The sequence below is a fragment of the Chelonoidis abingdonii genome, chromosome 11 (assembly GCF_003597395.2).
Source record: "Chelonoidis abingdonii isolate Lonesome George chromosome 11, CheloAbing_2.0, whole genome shotgun sequence".
NCBI lineage: Eukaryota > Metazoa > Chordata > Testudines > Testudinidae > Chelonoidis > Chelonoidis abingdonii.
The window spans coordinates 56,929,215-56,935,114 of NC_133779.1; the positions used below are offsets into that span (position 1 = coordinate 56,929,215).

The window sequence follows — 5,900 nt, forward strand, 5'->3', positions numbered from 1 at the left end:
GACACTAATGGAGTAATTAAGGACCAGTTCAGAGGCAAGCAATAGCGCCCTGAACCTACCCCAGAGAAGAGAAAGCGTGAGACCCAGCTGTTCAGTATCGGCAATTTGCCACAATATCTTGACTTTAGTAAAGCTTTTGATGCTGTCTCACATGACCTTGTAAACAAACTAGTGAAATGCAACCTAGATGGAGCTACTATAAAGTGGGTGCAAAACTGGTTGGAAAATCGGTCCCAGAGAGTAGTTATTGGTGTTTCACATATTACCTGGGGTTCTTTCAACCCAAAGCTCTTGGTAACTTTTACTCTGTGCGAGGTAGTGTCAGGAACTAAATCAGAGGAGACACGGTCATCCGACCGATAGATGGCTGGCCCAAACAGGACAACACAAGAGTGTTTTCACTTAAAGCTAAACTTTACTTAGTCTCAAGCACTTGCACATGTCCGCAACACAATTAGTAAAACACCCTCAAACTTTAATCATTACCAAAGCTGACTGTGGCTTTCGAGTGTCATAGCAGCAGGCTTCTGGTGGTCAAATCTTCCATCTGCCGGTGGGGACCGCAGAAGTATCCAGAAGGAGTATCCAGAAGGAGAATCCAAAAAGAGTCCAAAAGAGTCCCCAAACGAGTTCAACTATCTCAAGATTTTCCCCCTTATTTATACATTACTAATGGAATGACATGTCCCTCAAAGAAACCTTGTTAAGTAAGCAGTTTCAGTGATCAAGCAAGAGGTTCCTTCTGATTATTGATTAACCAGGTGTGGGTTTTTCCAGAGTCTGCAGCCTTGAGACCCCACTAGACATTCCTGGGGCACATCCTGCTCTTTTAAAATGCATGTATCAGCAACTGCAACACAATTCTTATCAGGAAAGACACAGGGTCAAGCTGCCCTTTCTTTGGCACCGTAAACCCCCCTCCCCTCCTGCCTTGGTCAAGCTGCATGGCCACTTTACAGCCTGCTGACTAGGTTGCTTTTTAACAATAAGCCATAGAGGGTTTAGGCACTTTACTGGTTTGCTAAAGTCTTCCCGTACAGTTTTCCCTCCTTAAAGGCCACCTTTCACACAAGGGGGCCTTAACACGATTGCTGTCACACCTTTTCTGGATGCACCTGAGTTGAGATCCAACAAAAGCTCAAGGCTCTAAGCCGAGACCAAGCAAATGATCTTGTTGGCATCCCATACTTAGCACAGCAGTTGACAAGTGATCGCCTTAGCCTCCTTTCCCATTTGAGGGAAGGCCAACAAGTTCGATATGTTCCTTTCCCGGGGGTACGGGTGCCGGTGGCAGTAACCACTGACTCGTCTGTCAGTGGTCTTGCAATTGCTGGATTTTGCACTAGGTCCAACATGACATTAATCTGGTAACAAAAAAACACTACTATTTGGCACACCAAGTTGAGGTGTAGGGCCAAATTCAGGATGCCTGTGCCAATGAGGGACCACCCCAATAATACTTTGCACCAGTGGTGCGACAGGTCCTGGCCAATTCTTGCAAATACTCATTTAATTTCATTGGCATTATGATGCACAGTAACCATGATTCTGCGCCCTTCCTGTTTTGCAGTATGTAACTGGTTCTGTAAATCAGGTTGTACAAGCAATGTTTGTAAAAAAGTTAGATCCATTCCAAGGGGCACAGGTTTTACAATAGAATACAAAGTATAAGACACTTTTAACTGACTATATTTAAATTCGGGTACATGAAATTGAAAATCACATCCCCTAATTGCTACAATGTGAAAGAAACATTTATTCTCATAAGTATTATGATTTACTGTATGCACAAAATTAACAAGAAACGAAGGACACCAACTCCTAAGTCATACACAGTGATTTCCTAGATACAAAACAGAATTGTTACTTACAAATAGGTTAATAGCATAATGGCATTTTCCTTCAGTTATTTCCAAACATACATCCTGAGGTTGGAGGGCATTTTTGTTACATTCATATCCAATTCCAGAGTTCTCTAAACAGGCTCCCAATTCTACTGTTTTCCATTTTTGATCATCTTTCACCACCCACACTCTGTGGTTGACAGGTTCCATTACGGTCTGATTAATATTGAGATCTAAAGCTACAATGGGAGAAACCAATTTTATTTCCGCTTGGGACATTAGCAAGACAAAGACTGTGATTTCCTCTCACTCTTGATTATAGGTGAAATTTACCATTTTCCACCAGGCTTTAATTCTCTTTCAGTTTGGGTGGAATTTTTCCAAATGATGCTTCTAATTTCAGCTGGGTGCACACCATTCATAACATTGCGAATCATATCTATTACTACATCAATCATCCATACCTGCATTTGCATACACACCATAGCTAAAGAAGTGTTAGCTTGCAGGGTCCCAACAGCCTGCAAGAGGCGGTGATGGTCTTCCTCTTGGGTTTTTCCCCATTCTTCTAAGATATTTGCTACATGGGATTGCAGAGAGCTTAATTGTTCGAATGATACCCTAATAAGTGTAGCCAAATCTTTTATGTGAGCTCCCATTGCATTCATCTTGTTTGCAAGCACCTCCTCATTAATGCTGTTAAGGACTGCTCCTCCTATTCCAATTGCTCCCCATAAGTTTCTCTTTACCCTCCCATGTCCCCTGCTAGAACTTTTTGGTTTGGGAATATTGTGTGTTTCCAACCAATTTTTCCAACCTTCAAATAAGGGCGGAACAAATTGCTGACACCGGGGCTCTATCACTGAGACCTTTGTCAGACTTAAGTCTAGAATGACCCTGTTGAGGGAGGGAGTAGGGTCAGTCACCAATTGCCTTTTGACATTGGTTCAGACAACATAGGGACCCATTAAATTGGCAACTGGTGGGTTCAAAACCCAAATATTGCAACTTTTTACCCCACGAGGCCCTCACGGAAGCCATGTTCCTGTCATGCTAACCTGTGTGTGGATAATTTCCTCGCTAACACACCAGAGTAACTGATGCTGCTCTCCACATTGCAGAGACAGGAGCTCCTCTTGGAGCGGCCACTGGTTCCTGTTGGAACAGGACAGGAGGATCTTCCATTCCCCTCCTGGTGTGACTATGTGCAATTCTGGTCTTTCCAAATCTGGCTGCTTCCTAGTGAGGTAGACGGCATATTCTAATTGAAATCAGATTGTTTCGTTTCCAGGGGCTCTTTTCTCAGGTAGGTCAGTCCACAGCTGCACACACCTAGGTTGGTTACAATTATACAGCTGCCTGTTTGCTCCCACCCAACGACAGCCTAATTTATCTGGGTAGTATTTTCCAGTTCCTCCCCCGAATATATCTGCTCTCCCGGGCCCCAGAGGGGAAGGGGATATTACAGTGCATGAAGATAGTGATGTTTCCACCAATCATTCTGGGATTCTTTAGCCGCCAAAGTGGACTATCCTTTACAGTCCCAACCATTAGACATGTTGATTCCCCACTCATCCCAACAGTGATGTTTACTTTGTTCAAACCTTTTACCTCACAGAAGTGGGGTTATATCCGTCTGTGGGTCCAAGAAGATGGAAGCTTTCCCCTGAGAGATATGTGGGACTTGGAGTGATGTCGAGGGTGTCGTTTACTTCACACTGCAGTGTCTTCCATGCATGGTTCTGCTACATCTCGATCACAATGGCTTTTGGTGCACCCAACATCAGAAGCACAGACCCACAAACAAAGAATGCAGATAGCAACATACCCAGCCATGGACCACATTGCAGGCAGGGCTGAAGGACATCTGCTGACAGAGGACCCTGCAACACAAAACACACATAGACTGTCCTGCCCCCGCCTTCAAGAGAGGGAGGGAGTGGTAAAGCCTCTTAGAGCTAATATTTATTCAGACGCACTGGTTTCTGAATCATGTTTCTCCCAAGCTGGTAGTGCCTGGTCCTGATGCTGGGCTTTGTCTAAGACTGACTGGGATGGTTTCCCTTCTATCATTTTAGCTGTAAGGAGTGAAACCACTTCAGTATGTTTTTCTTTCCTGACCAAATTTTTAGCTGATAGACAGTGGGGCTCGCCTTGTTACAGATTCTAACAGGTCCTGCCCAAATAGGACTGAGATTATGTGCTTTTTACCTTATTTGTCAATACATAACCGTGTCTCCTACCTGCCTGCACTATTCTGTGCTGATTAGGCCTCAACTGGAGTATTGTGTCCAGTTCTGGGTGTCACATTTCAGGAAAGATGTGGACAAATTGGATAAAGTCCAGAGAAGAACAACAAAAATGTTTAAAGGTCTTGAAAACATGACCTATGAGGGAAGATTGAAAAAACTGGGTTTGTTTAGTCTGGAAAAGAAAAGTCTGAGAGGGGACATAACAGTTTTCAAGTACATAAAATGTTGTTACAAAGTGGAGGGAGAATAATTGTTCTTCTTAACCTGTGAGGATAGGACAAGAAGCAATGAGCTTAAATTGCAGCAAGGAAGATTTAGGTTGGACATTAGGAAAAACTTCCTAACTATCAGGGTGGTTAAGCACTGGAATAAATTGCCTAGGGAAATTGTGGAATCTCCATCACTGGTGATTTTTAAGAGCAGATCAGGTAAACACCTGTCAGGGATGGTCTAGATAATACTTAGTCCTGCCATGAGTACAGGGGACTGGACTAGATGACCTCACAAGGTCCCTTCCGGTCCTATGATTCTATGATTCCATGAGAATTCTTTGAGGGATTCGACAAACATGGGAACAAGGGTGATCCAGTGGATACAGTATACTTGGACTTTCAGAAAGATTTTGATAAGGTCACTTACCAAAGACTCTTAAGCACACTAAGCAGTCATGGGATAAGAGGGAAGGTCCTCTCATGCTCAGTAACTGTTTAAAAGACAGGAAACAAAAGGTAGGAATAAATGGTCACTTTTCAGAATGGAGAAGTAAATAGTGGTTCTGCCAGGGATCTGTACTAGGACGTGTGCTGCTCAACATATTCATAAATGATCTGGAACAAAGTAGTAAAAGCGGGAGATATGCCAAAGTCTGCCAGATGATACAAAATACGAAGGTAATAAGTCAAAGCATTGACGCGGAGTAGTACAAAGGTATTCTATCAAACACTGGTGACGGAGCAAAAATGGAGATAACATTCAGTGTTGATCTAATGCAAGTAACCATTAGAAACATGATCCCACATTATACTCTACAAAACAATGGTGTCTAAATTGCTTGTTGCATTAACGAAAGTGATGTGGAGTCTATTGATGGGAAGTCTCTTGAAAAATCTGCTCAATGGCAGCAGCAGCAAAAGCAAGCCCAGAATATTAGAGAACCACTAGTAAAAGGGATAGTGCAGTTCTGGTGCCCCATCTCAAAAGATCATAATAGCAATTGGAAAGGTGTATGAGAAGGGCAAAAAATATGGGGGAGGAACGGCTTCATTAATGAGGGGAGATTTAAAAAGACTAGGAACTGTTAAGCCTGCAGGAATAACTATCTGTGGATGAGGATAAGGTCAGTTATGTTGAATGAGTGGAGAAAGGTGAGTAAGGAGTGTTATTTCCCTTCACATGCCACAGAACCATAGTTAGCACCAATGAAAGTAAACAGGCGGTTAATCAACATAGGGCGTATTTCTTCCCAGGCCACGGTTCACAACCTGTGGAACTTGTTGTCAGGGGAACTTTTCGGCTTCAAAACATAACGGGGTTTCAAAATACATTTAGATGAGTTCATGGAGGAATCGGTCGGTGCAAGGCTATTAGCCATGGTGGCGTTGGGTACCCATGGCATTTGGGGTGTCTAAGCTCCTGACTGTTCAATGCTGAGACTGAACAACAAGGATGGATCACTCAATTTGCCATGTTCTATTCATCCTCTGAAGCACCTGGCACTGGTACTGTCAGAAGGCAGGATACGAGCTAGATGGACCAGTATGCTAGTCTTCCTTACGAGGAGCCGGAGACAGATGTTGATGCAGGC

At 43.4% G+C, this 5,900-nt stretch overlaps 1 protein-coding gene across 1 annotated transcript in view; it reads left to right on the plus strand.

Annotated features, from left to right (window-relative positions):
• Positions 1-5,900, plus strand: part of LOC116825956 (guanylate-binding protein 3-like) — a 197,430-nt gene that overhangs the window by 149,782 nt on the left and 41,748 nt on the right. The gene's annotated exons all lie outside the window — the stretch shown is intronic.